Source organism: Schistocerca cancellata, chromosome 9 (genome assembly GCF_023864275.1).
Source record: "Schistocerca cancellata isolate TAMUIC-IGC-003103 chromosome 9, iqSchCanc2.1, whole genome shotgun sequence".
Taxonomy (NCBI): domain Eukaryota; kingdom Metazoa; phylum Arthropoda; class Insecta; order Orthoptera; family Acrididae; genus Schistocerca; species Schistocerca cancellata.
The window spans coordinates 266,173,117-266,189,567 of record NC_064634.1 but is presented as its reverse complement, the minus strand read 5'-3'; positions in this window follow the sequence as shown (position 1 = coordinate 266,189,567).

The window sequence follows — 16,451 nt, the reverse complement described above, 5'->3', positions numbered from 1 at the left end:
GGAGCAACAGTGTCCCTAATTTGCTGGGAAGTGGTGGTGCGGTCCCCTACGGCACTGCGTAGGATCCTACGGTCTTGGCGTGCATCCGTGCGTCGCTGCGGTCCGGTCCCAGGTCGACGGGCACGTGCACCTTCCGCCGACCACTGGTGACAACATCGATGTACTGTGGAGACCTCACGCCCCACGTGTTGAGCAATTCGGTGGTACGTCCACCCGGCCTCCCGCATGCCCACTATACGCCCTCGCTCAAAGTCCGTCAACTGCACATACGGTTCACGTCCACGCTGTCGCGGCATGCTACCAGTGTTAAAGACTGCGATGGAGCTCCGTATGCCACGGCAAACTGGCTGACACTGACGGCGGCGGTGCACAAATGCTGCGCAGCCAGCGCCATTCGACGGCCAACACCGCGGTTCCTGGTGTGTCCGCTGTGCCGTGCGTGTGATCATTGCTTGTACAGCCCTCTCGCAGTGTCCGGAGCAAGTATGGTGGGTCTGACACACCGGTGTTAATGTGTTCTTTTTTCCATTTCCAGGAATGTACAAGTTGTACGTGTTGCTGGACGCGATCTAATCCTTACTGATGAAAGAGAATTTCTTGAGCCAAGATCAAGTGCTGAAATATTTTTATTTCCTGGTTCAAATGGCTATGAGCACTATGGGACTTAACATCTGAGGTCATCAGTCCCCTAGAACGTAGAGCTACTTAAACCTAAATAATCTAAGGAAATCACACACATCCATGCCCGAGGCAGGATTCGAACCTGCGACCGTAGCGGTCACGCGCTTCCAGACTGAAGTGCCTAGAACAGCACGGCCACAACGACCGGCTTATTTCCTGAATGGCAGGTGTCGACAGGTGTAGCTGTCATCTTCGGATCTTCTACACCTGTCGAAACCAGCCACTGAGGAAATGAAAGATTTTAAGAAAGAGATTTTAGCTGCAAACATTATTATTTATCACTATTCTTCATTAGTGCTGATGTATGGAATTTGGCTAGCGCGTGTATAAACCGATGCTTCTCTATAACACAGTGTCAATCTCCCGTACGTTCAACGGACTAGTTTAATGGGAGAAAGACATTCAGAACGAATAGGTTGAAAGCAACGAGGTAGTTTGAGCTTCAATAAGAGGGCAAAGAGGCTGGGTGGGTAAGACATTTACGTAAGCGCCACTCACTCAAAAACGATGTGCGAGCATGTTTTCTCTATCTCGTAAACCATTCAGAACAGGGCACCTGCCCATATGGAATCTATTTCTTCAAGTGGGCGTTCGTGGCGTATACCTAAATATTGACTATTTCATCTTGTGGTGCAGTTCTTCATGTTGTCTCCGTGCTTGCTAAGAAAATGGGATGAGAAGTTCCGCCTTATGCAAGACGCCCTTTTTCTTTTTGTTTCACCCATACATGTTTCAGCACTTATGTGCTATCGTCAGTGGGTTCTATTTTTATTTTTAACTGTAAATTTGTTGTTAACATATTAACATTTGCGTCGTTTACAACATTATGTAAAAGTAGCATTTATAACTTAACTGGCGAAAAGTGGGTGTAATCATAAGTAACATACCTTACATGATGTTATTGTCCTCTTGATTTGGTAGCTGTTCTGCTACGCAGTATACAACTTGTCATCTGCAAACAGCAAAACGTAATTTATTATCTGTTTGTTATGCATTTACGAACGGAAATATAACTGTATCACGTTTTCTTTCTGTAACTTACAGTTTTGAAGTTGTGGCACGTTATCCTGTGTTGTTGGCGAAGTAAATAGGCTTACTTCTTTGCCTGTGTTCGCATGGCAATGCGGTTTTTCGATTACTCAAAATATGGGCGGAGTTTTCGCTGCCTTTACGTGTTGTTGTGGCTGTGTGGCGTTCATTTGTTTCATAGCGTGTTCTGCTGGGTGAGGCGCGCGAGTTTGAAATGTATTTGGTGTTAGTGGTGTGTGGTTTATGTGGGTTTGCGTGTGTGTGATGAGTACTGGGGCAGAGAGAGAGAGAGAGAGAGAGAGAGAGACTGAAAGAAAGAAAGAAAGAAAAGAGAGAGAGAGAGAAGGCAAAGAAGTAAGCCTATTTACTTCGTCAACAACACAAGAAAACGTACCACAGCTTCAAAACTGTAAGTTACAGAAAGAAAACGTGATACAGTCTTATTTCCGTTCGTAAATGCATAACAAACAGAAAATAAATAACGTTTTGCTGTTTGCAGATGACAAGTTGTATATTGTGTAGCAGATCAGCTACCAAAACAAGAGGAATGTAAGGTATGTTACTTATGATTACACCCACTTTTCGCCAATTAAGTTATAAATGCAACTTTTACATAATGTTGTAAACGACGCAAATGTTAATATGTTAACAACAAATTTACAGTTAAAAACAAAAATAGAACCCACTGACGATAGCACATAAGTGCTGAAACATGTATGGGTGAAACAAAAAGAAAAAAATGCGTCTTTTGAATAAGGCGGAACTTCTCACCTTATTGACTACTTCAACTGGGACACCCTGAATGTCAGTGGAATAAGTTCTCGCAGCTGGATAACGTGGTACTACTAGCATTTGTTTCCATTTCAGATGAAAAGTCTCAAGAATAACGTTTTGTCTTTGTTGTTGTTTCGTGACCTGCATTGTCAAGTCAGTGCAAACATCGCGTGATTCAGTAATCTAAAGCTCAGGGAAAATGTATAACTAATATTAATGATATCCTTCCTAAAATAAAAACGGCAATGCTGCTATATGTGTGTATGAGCAGACTCTGGCACCCAGTGGACCTGAGGGCCAGAATTCTGATCAGTTCCGTAGTTAACTCACTTTGATTCGGTGTAAGACGTTTAGGACATTTTTTCACTAAGTCATGTAAGTATCAGTCAGCTCGCTGTAACTTCGTTCTCATAATGTTGATGATAGCTTTGTTGGGCTGTATCTACGTGTATAAACACGCTATGATCGTTGGCCTATGCACAAACAGTCTGCTCCTTTTGGGAATAACCCATGTAAGGCTTTAGTGTCTACAGACAGTCTATTTCCTAATTCCACATTTTGTAAATGGTGCTACCTCCACAGACAAAAATGGAATGAGTATTAAATTTCATGTTCCTTAGAACCTATAGCGTTCGTAGTGACCGAGACCGCGGAGAGTACAGATTGACAGGGACAGGCTAGCTAGAGAAAGGACGAAAGCTGTTGGATACAGTATAAATGAAGAGTTGTCTGACAGCTGAAAAATCAATCGCTAAGTTCCGGGAGTTCATTAAACTGTTGTCTCTCCCCAAACGTACCTTTCGTGCCGTATGATGATCACAGTCATGTGAGCTACTAGATATCTGAATTTTAAATTATCTACCATTGTTTCCAGTTCAAAAAGTTTAGATAGGTTTTATTATAATGTATCAGAATTGAAAGATCATCGTCAACGATGGTAAAAATGTTACGGTTCCAAGCAAAATTACCAATGTGTAGTAACCATTTTTACATAAAATGTCGAACTTACCCACCATGCTACCCTCAATCTCATTACCGTTATGGTGCTGGTGGTGTGAAAAAAATTCTTAATTTTATATACAAGGTGTATGGCTTGGGTACACTAACTTTTCGGTTGCTGACAGGTAACAATATTTCACAGTAGCTTTGTTTCAGGTACAAATGATGCAACCGGCACTCCCGTGCGGTGTCGCGCATGCGCACGCAAGCTGCGTCACACACACATACACGAGCCCAGACTGGTCAATGAATTCCTGTGAGGACGCCCCCTCCGCTGGGACGTCGTCGGTTAAACAGCGACCACAGTGGGTGGGCGTGTCCGGGCCTAACTTCGTTAAATCCGACAAACCGTGGCCGGCGCTCCGAGCAAATTAATTGGCTATAACGGTGCCCAGTCGCCGTTACATTACGCCGGGGAGCCCCTCTTATTATTGTTTTAAGTGGCGGCAAGCGCTTCTTTTTCCGAGTCCCAGTCGAGCGCGCGCTGTGAATTTCCTATACTGATATCCCGGCTCTGTGAGGCCGGTTTCGCGTGCATTCGACCATAAGAACTGATCGTGTGACATACTGAGCTCTGTGATTTACACACAAACAGTATCTCAATATCTTTCGCCTATATTTTATAGATTTGTATTTCTATTGGCACGAAATATTTCTCTTACGAATGGAAGAAATCCGTCTTCAGTTTTCGTGGGCCGACACTATCATTCTGTTTATCTGATAAATTGGCAGTTAGCAGATTTTGACCTAACAAATTGGAAACAGAAAAAGAGAAACGTATAATGATTGTTCCCCTCAAAATTGAAGGCGAGATGTTTGCAATTTTAAGACTGTCATCTCTAAAGCGTTTTTTATGGCACATACTACACTAGCTGTTCGAACCAAATTTTGCGAACATGAAATATTACGATTTTGAAGTGGTTGGCATAGTTAATTTATTCCGCGACCGTGAGTTGTAAATAAATCAAGTGCGCCAATCTTGCTGCTCGCAATAGCGAATCGGATGTCCTACGTAATATAGCAAGCAGACTCTGTGTAATTACTAGAGTTAGTAGTTACTTCAGTGGTAATCGTAAATGCGGCTAAGTTAATCACGTCCGAGCCGGCTAATTCTATGAAACAAAACTCACCAACGCTTCCAAAGGATGGACTGTTAAGAATACATATGTGGCCTTAGTGGTGCGATATGTGTATGCGATGGTAATTATTACTAGCAAATAATTTAAACATTTATGTAATCCACATAGATAGACGCTCCAGATAGATGGTAGGAGGAGAAGAGATAAGGAAGTAATACGAGAAGAACGAAAGAAAAAAATTCTTTTGGACAGCTTTCAGCTAAGAGTCATCAGTATTTCAAATTCGTATATTACGCGAGTCTCCGTTATGTGAGTTTCCCCCTTGTCATGAAAGAAAATACGATGTACCAAAAAACTATTACAACTCTTCACGTAAAATAACTCACATAAAAGTAAATATTCAGTCCTTCAAGTCTCGGAAAATATATAGGTAAGCTGCAATATAAATAGGATATAAGTTTTGCATCAGGAAACAATAAAATTTTCTTCATTTTCCTCCTAATTAGAGAAGAAATACTCAGAATCGACATAAAGTGTGTTAAATGGATCTTTGGTCGCTGCTTCTTAGGATGTAATATTTGTAAATGAACAAAACACCAAAATATTAGGTTCACTGAATTAATAGAAATACGAGGGCTGTCCAGAAAGTAAGTTACGCTTGATCGCAAAATGAAAATCACAGTGATAATCAGAAACGTTTCATTTGTAACAGTTAGCTACACCTTTCAGCTACTTCTCCACGTAGTCGCCGTTCTGACTCAGACATTCGTCGCAGCTTTGTACCAACTTTCCAATACCCTCATCATAGAAGGCAGCCGCCAGTGCTTTCCGCCAATTCTCTACGCTCGTTCTCTGTGCCAAAATGTTGTCTTCATAGCCAGCGCTTCGTTTGAGCAGAGATGAAACTCAGTGGGAGACAATTAGGAGCTGTATTGTGGGTAACCAAACATTTCCAATTGAAACGATGCAGGAACATCTTCATTGCCCCTGCAGAATGAGGCTGAGAATTGTCTTGAAGAAGAAACCGCAGGACAGTTATGTAATGTTGGTTGCATAGCTTCAGGGGAAAATTCTCACCAGGCCCTCGTACTTGGCGGGAGGCACTAAGAGCTCACTAAGAGCTTAGGAATGAAAAGAGCGACATAATTCTACCTAGAGTCATACTAGAGACACTGCCCAACACATCTTTGCAAAGCTTTATCGGATTTTCATAGTCGTTTCCATTTCGCGACCGATCGTAACTTACTTTCTGGACAGCCCTCCTAGGTTATACGCTGTAATCTGACAATTCCATCTTCGCATAATATCGGGTTTACATAAAGTCCGAAACACTTTCAATTATTTATTGCACAAGAATGAAACATTTTCCAGATGTCATACATATTGAATTTTAATGAGAAACTCTGAAAGTTTCTTTTTATAAACAATCCATATGTGAACAAATAGTGACGCAGCAGACGTGACTACGGTAATCTAATTCTTGCCATACCCGTCACAGCATGGCATCGTCGACTATGGCAATCGCTTCTCGTATTCTCTCTCGGAGCTCTCCTACATTACGTGGTAGAGGCGGTACATACACCAGATCTTTAATGTGGCCCCACAGAAAAAAGTCACACGGAGTGAAATCTACTGATCGGGGAGGCTATTTCAAACCCCAACACACAGAAAGCTCACTCCGCACCTGAACTCGCCATGTTTGCGACTAGCGCTGACTATCGGCAAATTACCAAACTACGCTGTGATGGTGTCCATGAAAGAAAAAAAAATCTGGGTTTCTTTTCAAAGTGACGTATGTATGATATCTCTACAATATTTGGTTCTTGTGCATTATATAATTGAAAGTGTTCCCGGACTTTATGTTCACCCTGTATTTATCGTCATGAAAGAGGATAGAGTACTAGTGAATACCTTTTTAAGCAATATTACATTTGCATAGTTAGATGGGTAATTGTCATCTTCGACAGTATAAATGCAACATAAATAAAAATATTTAAGCTGAATATCAATAAAAGTGAAATGCGCAGACTAAGAAATATAAACACCAAATATCGAAAATAGGTGTGTGTGTGTGTGTGTGTGTGTGTGTGTGTGTGTGTGTGTGTGTTTGCGCGCGTGTGAATGCGCGTGCGCGTGAGAATATATTTCTCATAAGATTTATGTAAACTGCACGTTTAGATATGTGTGTACAGTAATATTTCACTCTCTGTCTCCATTATCTTCCATAGGTTGCTACTTTTCTAGCTTACATTCTTAGGTTCATGTGTAATAGTACTGCCACTGTCAGTTTAGTCTGAATCTCTACGCATACCATACGTTCCAAAACACCGCCCATGAAAATGGAATTTTCCGGTTCTCAGGGTCTACTGGTGATAAAAAGGTGGGGTCAAGTGTCTTGTGTAGCCCTTCGGTTAGGGACCACTTGTGTACCTAACGGAAGGGTCGTCTTGTGTCACTATGTTAGAGCATAGAATGAAAGTATGAATATTAGACACACATCTCTATTTAGGCAAATGGAGCACATAGATTGGTTCTTATTGCATTTGATGTGGTCTACAGTGGGCTTGCTGGGGCATATGGAAGCACCATTATGTCATGGGCGGCTCCTCGGAAAACCTCAAAATGGTTCAAATGGCTCTGTGCACTACGGGACTTCACATCTAAGGTCATCAGTCCCCTAGAACTTAGAACTACTTAAACCTAACTAACCTAAGGACATCACACACACACACACACCCATGCCCCAGTCAGGATTCAAACCTGCGACCGTAGCGGTAGCGCGGTTCCAGACTGAAGCGACTAGAAACGCTCGGCCACAGCGGCAAGCGGAAAACCTCAAAGAAATGGCTTTTTGATGTATTTCCAGTGTCATCGGCGGACCAAAGCTAGCCGAGGATTCCAAGACGATACTCTATAGGCATTTATGTCGAAGAGCCATTTCCCCATTTTCAAAAATATTTATCCGTAATCGAGAAACATCCCAAAAACGTAATTTCGAACACAAAAACCCAGCTGCGAATTCCAAGACGACTATGTACAGCAAATTTCTTCAAATCTTTATCTGTTTCTGAGACAATAAGGTTCCAAGCAACCCTACTTGTACACGTATAATCCGGTGTGCGGAGAAAGTTTTATAAAGCGACACAGCAAGGAGAAATATGCTATAAAATCAAATCAAAAGTGTGTGAAATCTTATGGGAGTTAACTGCTAAGGTCATCAGGCCCTAAGCTTACACACTACTTAACCTACATTATCCTGAGGACAAACACACACACCCATGCCCGAGGGAGGACTCGAACCTCCGCCGGGACCAGCCGCACAGTCCACAACTACAGCGCCCAAGACCGCTCGGCTAATCCCGCGCGGCAAATATGCTATAGGTGTCTCCGTTATCATCTGGCAACCGCATGTTGTGGTAATGAACCACATGCAGAATTTTTCAACATCATCATCATCATCATCATCATTTATGACTGATTATGCCTTTCAGCGTTCAGTCTGGAGCATAGCCCCCTTATGATATTCCTCCATGATCCCATATTCAGTGCTAACATTGGTGCCTCTTCTGATGTTAAGCCTATTACTTCAAAATCATTCTTAACTGAATCCAGGTACCTTCTCCTTGGTCTGCCCCGACTCCTCCTACCCTCTACTGCTGAATCCATGAGTCTCTTGGGTAACCTTGCTTCTCCCATGCGTGTAACATGACCCCACCATCTAAGCCAGTTCGCCCTGACTGCTACATCTATAGAGTTCATTCCCAGGTTTTCTTTGAGTTTCTCATTGTGGACACCCTCCTGCCATTGTTCCCATCTACTAGTACCTGCAATTATCCTAGCTACTTCCATATCCGTAACCTCAACCTTGTTGATAAGGTAACCTGAATCCACCCAGCATTCGCTCCCATACAACAAGGTTGGTCGAAAGATTGAACGGTGCACAGATAACTTAGTCTTGGTAATGACTTCCTTCTTGCAGAAGAGAATTGATCGTAGCTGAGCGCTCACTGCATTAGCTTTGCTACACCTCGCTTCCAGTTCTTTCACTATGTTGCCATCCTGTGAGACTATGCACCCTAAGTACTTGAAACCGTCCACCTGTTCTAACTTTGTTCCTCCTATTTGGCACTCAATCCGTTTATATTTCTTTCCCACTGACATTACTTTCGTTTTGGAGATGCTAATCTTCGTACCATAGTCCTTACATTTCTGATCTAGCTCTGAAATATTACTTTGCAAACTTTCAATCGAATCTGCCATCACAACTAAGTCATCCGCATATGCAAGACTGCTTATTTTGTGTTCACATATCTTAATCTCACCCAGCCAGTCTATTGTTTTCAACATATGATCCATAAATAATATGAACAACAGTGGAGACAGGTTGCAGCCTTGTCTTACCCCTGAAACTACTCTGAACCATGAACTCAATTTACCGTCAACTCTAACTGCTGCCTGACTATCCATGTAAATACCTTTAATTGCTTGCAAACGTTTGCCTCCTATTCCATAATCTCGTAGAACAGACAATAACTTCCTCCTAGGAACCCGGTCATATGCCTTTTCTAGATCTATAAAGCATAGATACAACTCTCTGTTCCTCTCATGACACTTCTCCATTATTTGCCGTAAGCTAAAGATCTGGTGCTGACAACCTCTAAGAGGCCTAAACCCACACTGATTTTCATCCAATTGGTCCTCAACTAATACTGGCACTTTCCTTTCAACAATACCTGAGAAGAATTTACCCACAACGCTGATTAAAGAGATACCTCTGTAGTTGTTACAATCTTTTCTGTTTCCATGTTTAAAGATTTGTGTGATTACTGCTTTTGTCCAGTCTGATGGAACCTGTCCCGACTCCCAGGTCATTTCAATTATCATGTGTAGCCATTTAAGACCTGATGTTCCACTGTATTTGATGAGTTCCGACTTAATTTCATCCACCCCAGCTGCTTTATTGCACTGCAACCTATTGACCATTTTCTCCACTTCCTCAAATGTGATTCTATTTCCATCATCATTCCTATCCCATTCTACCTCGAAATCTGAAACATTACTGATCGTATTTTCATCTACATTGAGCAACTCTTCAAAATATTCCCTCCATCTGCCCAAGGCATCCACAGGATTCACCAGCAGTTTTCCTGACCTGTCCAAAATACTTGTCATTTCCTTCTTACCTACCTTTCGAAGATTGCTAATTACACTCCAGAATGGTTTTCCAGCAGCTTGACCCATAGTTCCAACCTGTTTCCAAAGTCTTCCCAAGAGTTTTTTCTTCTTGGATGCTGCAATTATCTGTTTCTTTCTTCAACATAACTTTTTTCTGCAAGTAAAATCCGGTCTGAGGTTTAAAATTAGTTTTAAGTTATTCCAGATTCAAACATGTTTTTCATATGATTTATTGGTCCTATGTACTTGAAAAGTAGGGTACCAGCAGCCTCATTCTACCTTCTTCAGCACCAAAAAAAATTTTGTCGAAAATTTTGGAGTGCCAACGTATTTCTACTTTTCCATGCTGGGGAAGAAGAAGAGAGTGATAGTGGTAAGAGACGAAAAAGTTATAAATATATAGACGGCAGAGAGTGGTTGTGTTATAGAAAGAGCAAAGGAAGCAATGGCAGTCTAAGAGGTAGAGAGGGGCACAGGGGGGAGTTTAACATAGTTGACAGTGACAGAACAGTGCTAGGAAAAGAGTGAAGAAGACAGTGCCATGTGGAAGTGGGTGAGAGCCAGTGAGACTGAGAGCCAGCGTAAATGACAATGACAACAGGATGAGACACAGTGAAAAAGAGAATAGACAGCAGCAGGAAGTAAAGAATGAGAGTTAACAGCAAGAGAACAAGAGGTAAATAGTGAGAGTGAGGAGAGACTGTAGTAATAGGGCAGAACGAAGTGGTCTGTGGCTATGACGTAGGAGATCAGTTGGACTGAATGAGTGAGTGAGATATGCCAACCAGGGAGTACCTAGATGTGAGAAAGTTAAGTTATGGAATAGCAGGTGTGAGTGAGTTACAGTTAGGGGAGTTCATGGGAGTTTGAGGTGCGTTTCATGTTAAAAAAATGCGCGACCACGTTGGCATGCTAAAATTTTGGGGAACATTTTTAAAGATGCTGAGCAAGGTAGATTAAGGCAGCTGGGACCCCCACTTTTCAGTCAGGGTCTTTCAAATAAACAAGAACATGTTTGCATTTCCTGTACTCCGAGCGAAGCACTTTTCTGTTGCTTCGTATTTTTTTTGTTACTTTAACAAATATACATCGCCTCGTCTGCTGAGTGTGATTCCTTATACCTATACAGCGTATTTCAAAGTCCTTGCAACAATCTTACATGTGTGATAGGTCACACCACGTGGAATATCTTTTGTTAGAGGCAAAATGGTCGCTGACATTTGCCAGCGACGCTATGGTTCCTATGGTATTCACCGGCCCTGGGACGCCGGGATTTCATCGAACTAGCAGCGCCTGTAACCAGGTGTTCAGCATCATACCTGCCCTAGTTAACGGAGAGAGTGATTTTCAACAAGAGAACCTTAAGAGAGTCGATAAGCAGAGAAAGATGTTTGAGAAGCTAATGTGAGGCTTCGTTTCAACCTTACCCCTTTCTCGTCGAATAGTTGAATAGATTGTAAGTATAACACTGCAGGGTGCCTACGCCCTGCTGCCTCTCAGGGACATCCTCAATACAGAAGGGCACCTATCGTCGAAGAAAGTGACTGCGAAGATTTTCTCGTTAGCAAAAGTTCTTCCCCATGACTGGATCTATCACCGCTAAACATTTGACGGAAAGACATTGAAACATGACTTATACACAGACCTTCATGTATTTACTACTTACAACAGTTAAAAATTTTTATTCACCATGATTTCCTCTCATTCATACCGTTTTCTTCGCCTCAGCCTTGCTCTCTCTCTCTCCCTCAGACTCCCCCCCCCTCTCTCTCTTTCTCCCCCCCTCCCTCCCCCCTCTCTCTCTCTCTCTCTCTCTCTCTCTCTCTCTCTCTCTTGCACACACACACACACACACACACACACACTGTCTAGTCTTGTTGTTTTCTAGTATCTACTGTTTAACTAAAATATTTTCTGTTATGTTGCTACACACCTTGAAAGTTCTTCATTTACGCTCTCCATTGTAATAACTTTTCAAGAGTTGTTTACCAGTACAAAATGTTGAAGAAAGACGAAAGTATGAAGAGAGTACGTAGGTATGATAAAGTTTCCAGATGATAGGAATAATGGTTCAAATGGTTCAAATGGCTCTGAGCACTATGGGACTTAACATCTATGGTCATCAGTCCCCTAGAACTTAGAACTACTTAAACATAACTAACCTAAGGACACCACACAACACCCAGCCATCACGAGGCAGAGAAAATCCCTGACCCCGCCGGGAATCGAACCCGGGAACCCGGGCGTGGGAAGCGAGAACGCTACCGCACGACCACGAGATGCGGGCTAGGAATAATGGGTTAGAACTGTTACACTGACTGGATAACTTATTGAGTACAATATTTATGTTAACAATAGATAAGGCAATGCTAGTAGTGATAAAATAAAATAGAGTGAAACATCAAACCTTTGGAAATAGCAGAAGATTAATTGGAAGACTTCTTATATCTACAAAGCTGGTTAACGTAATGTGCACAAAGCAAGACTAGAATCACAAGCATCTTTGTGTTAATCTTCTTGTAGGTCAGCTGCTGCCCTCATGTATTTCCGTCTTTGGCGTTCCTCATGAGAGTGATTTTGGGGGTGCAGCTGGTGTTCTCCATGTGAAAAGCGCTTGCGTTGGGGAAATCAGTCTGTCTTGCCAGTGATAGATCTCTCCAACGACAGAACGTTATTGCTAGTAAGAGTTGTTCTCCAGGACGAAGTTCATGACGGTACTTAGGCAGAGCACAGCGTTGTATTACACTTAAACGCTGAACTTTTAACGATTACAGAAAAATAAATCAGCGTCTTCCATAATTGGTTCCAAAGAAGGACGTCAGGAAATAAGAGGATATCTGACGAACGATATCTATAGGAAACAGAAGGAACACCGGTGGCAATGAGCCCATAAAAGAATTTCACCAAGTGCCTGGAAATACTGATGGGGCATTTTTTCCTTGGGCTTCACAATGCACCTAAGGGACTGTTACTTAACATATTACAAGAAGTATAAATTTATGCTCATTATAAAAATGAACCATCGTCCATACTTGACAAGCAGTTAGACTTCAGAGAAAAATTATTCTTTTATTTTGTTAACCGGTTTTTGCTTTACAAGGCTATGTTCAGACATTTAGTGACTATTGTCGCCAAAGACGTTACAATGTTCCTAAACGAAATTTGGAAAGAAGTTACACATGTTGTTTGAAGCAGCAATGTACACTAAATAACTGTGTGGTGGTAGTGCAATGTATGAAGTAAAAAGCTGATCAGTAAATAAACATAAAGGAAGTAAACAGGATTTTTTTTTACAAAAGACTGGAACAGCAACCTACACAAGAGCTTATATTAATAAGCAAGACCATTAAAATAAAATAAAACTGTTGTTGTTGTGATCGTCAGTCATGAGACTGGTTTGATGCAGTTCTCCATGCTACTCTGTCCTGTGCAAGCTCCTTCATCTCCCATTACCTATTGAAACCTACATCCTTCTGGATCTGCTTAGTGTATTCATCTCTTCGTCTCCCTCCACGATTTTTGCCCTCCACGCTGCATCAAACCAGTCTCAGGACTGAAGACCACAACAACAACAACGCTGCCCTCCATATACTAAATAGGTTATTCCTTGATGCCTGAGAACATGTCCTACCAACCGATCCTTTTTTCTAGTCAAGTTGTGCCATAAAATCGTCTTCTCCCCAATTCTGTTCAATACCCCCACATTAGTTATGTGATCCACCCATCTAATCTTAAGCATTCTTCTGTAGCTCCACATTTCGAAAGCTTCTATTCTCTTCCGTCCTAGCTATTTAGCGTTCATGCTTCACTTCCATACATGGCTACACTCCATACAAATACTTTCAGACACGACCTCCTGACACTTAAATCTATAAGTCTACTCGATGTTAACTAATTTCTCTTCTTCAGAAATGTTCTCCTTGCCACTGCCAGTCTACATTTTATATCCTCTCTACTTCGACCATCATCAGTTATTTTGCTCCCCAATTACCAAAATTCCTTTACTACTTTAAGTGTCTCATTTCCTAATCGAATTCCCTCAGCATCACCCGACTTAATTCGACTACATTCCATTATCCTCGTTTTGCTTTTGTTCATGTTCATCTTATATCCTCCTTTCAAGACATTGTCCACTCCGTTCAACTGCTCTTCCAAGTCCCTTGCTGTCTCTGACAGAATTACAATGTCATCAGTGAACCTCAAAGATTTTATTTCTTCTCCATGGATTCTAATTCCTGCTCCGAATTTTTCTTTTCTTGCTCAATATACAGATTGAGTAACATCGGGGAGAGGCTACAACCCTGTCTCACTCCCTTCCCAACCACTGCTTCCCTTTCCTACCTCTTGACTCTTATAATTGCCATCTGGTTTCTGAACATACAGTAAATAACCTTTAGCTCCCTGTAGTTTACCCTTGCCACCTTCAGAATTTGAAAGAGAGTTTTCCTGTCAACGTTTTCAAAATCTTTCTCTAAGTCTACATATACTAGAAACGTAGGTTTGCCTTTCCTTAATCTTTCTTCTAAGATAAGTCGTAGGGTCAGTGTTGCCTCATGTGCTACAATATTTCTACGGAATCCAAACTGATCTTCCCCGAGGTAGGCCTCTACCAGTTTTTCCATTCGTCTCTAAAGAATTCGCGTGAGTGTTTTGCAGCTAAGTCTTATTAAACTGATAGTTCGGTAATTTTCACAACTGTCAACACCTACTTTCTTTTGGATTTGAATTATTATATTCTTCCTGAAGTCTGAGGGTATTTCGCCTGTCTCATATATCTTGCTCACTTAATGGTAGAGTTTTGTTAGGCCTGGCTCTCCCAAAGCTGCCATTAATTCTAATGGGATGTTGTCTACTCCCGCGCCCTTGTTTCGATTTAGATGTTTCAGTGCTCTGTCAAACTCTTCACGCAGTGTTATATCTCCCATTTCATCTGCATCTACATTCTCTTCCATTTCTATAATATTGTCCTCAAGAACATCGCCCTTGTATAGATCTTCTATAAACTCCTTCCACCTTTCTGATTTGCCTTCTTTGCTTAGAACTGGGTTTCCATCTGAGCTCTTGATATTCATACAAGTGGTTCTCTTTTCTCCAAAAGTCTCTTTAATTTTCCTATAGGTAGTATCTATCTTGCCCCTAGTGAGATCAGCTTCTACATCCTTACATTTGCCCTCTAGGCATCCCTGCTTAGCCATTTTGCCCTTCCTGTCGATCTCATTTTTGAGACGTTTGTATTCCTTTTTGCCTGCCTCATTTACTGCATTTTTATATTTTCTCCTTTCATCAATTACATTCAATATTTCTTCTGTTACTCAAGGATTTCTGCTAGCCCTCGTCTTTTTACCTACTTGTTTCTCTACTGTCTTCACTACTTCATCCCTTAAAGCTACCCAATCTTCTTATACCATATTTCTTTCCCCCATTTCCGTCAATTGTTCTCTTATGCTCTCCTTGAAACTCTGTACGACCTCTGGTTTAGTTAGTTTATCCAGGTCCCATATCCTCAAATTCCCACCTTTTTGCGGTTTCTTGAGTTGTAATCTACAGTTCATAACCAATGGAGTCCACATCTGCCCCTGGAAATGTTTTACAATTCAAACCCTGCTTCCTAAATCTCTCTCTTGCCATTTTATAATCTATCTGATACCCTCTAGTATCTTGAGGCTTCTTCCATATATAAAACCTTAATTTAAGATTCTTTAACCAAGTTTTAGCTATGATTAAGTTATGCTCTGTGCAAAATTCTACCAGGCGGCAACGTCTTTCATTTCTTAACCCCAATCCATATTCTCTTCCTACATTTCCTTCTCTCCCTTTTCCTACTACTGAATTCCAGTCACCCATGACTATTAAATTTTCGGCTCCCTTCACTACCTGGATAATTTCATTTATCTCATCATATATTTCATCAATTTCTTCGCAATCTGGAGAGCTAGTTGACATATAAACTTGTACTCTTGTAGTAGGCGTGGGCTCCGTGTCTATCTTGGCCACAATAATGCGATCACTATGCTATTTGTAGTAGCTTACCCGCACTCTTATTTATTTATTCATTATTAAACCTACTCCAGCATTCCCCTTATTCGATTTTGTATTTATAACCCTGTATTCACCTGACCAAAAGTCTAGTTCCTCCTTCCACCGAACTTCACTAATTCCCACTGTATCTAACTCTAAACTATCCATTTCAATTTATAAATTTTCTAACCTACCTGCCCGATTAAGTGATGTGACATTCCACGGTCCGATCTGTAGAATGCTAGTTATCTTTCTCCTGATAACGACTTCCTCTTGAGTAGTCCCTGTCCGGAGCTCCGAATGGGGGACTATTTTATCTCCGGAATATTTTACGCCATCTTCATTTAATCATACAGTAAAGCTGCATGACCTCAGGAAAAATGACGGCTGTAGTTCCCCCTTGGTAGTACCAGCACAGCAAGGCCGTTTTGATGTTATCAGGCCAGATCAGTCAATCATCTAGAATGTTGCCCCTGCAACTACTGAAAAGGCTGCTGCCCCTCTTCAGGAACCACACGTTTATCTGGCCTCTCAACAGATACCCCTCCATTGTGGTTGCACTTAGGGTACGGCTGTCTGTATCGCTGAGGCACGCAAGCCTCCCCACAAACGGCAAGTTCCATATGGTTCATGGGTGGGGGGAGATAATTAGCACTTGAAAAAAACAAAAAACAAAAAGGCTACTACAGGAGGTAT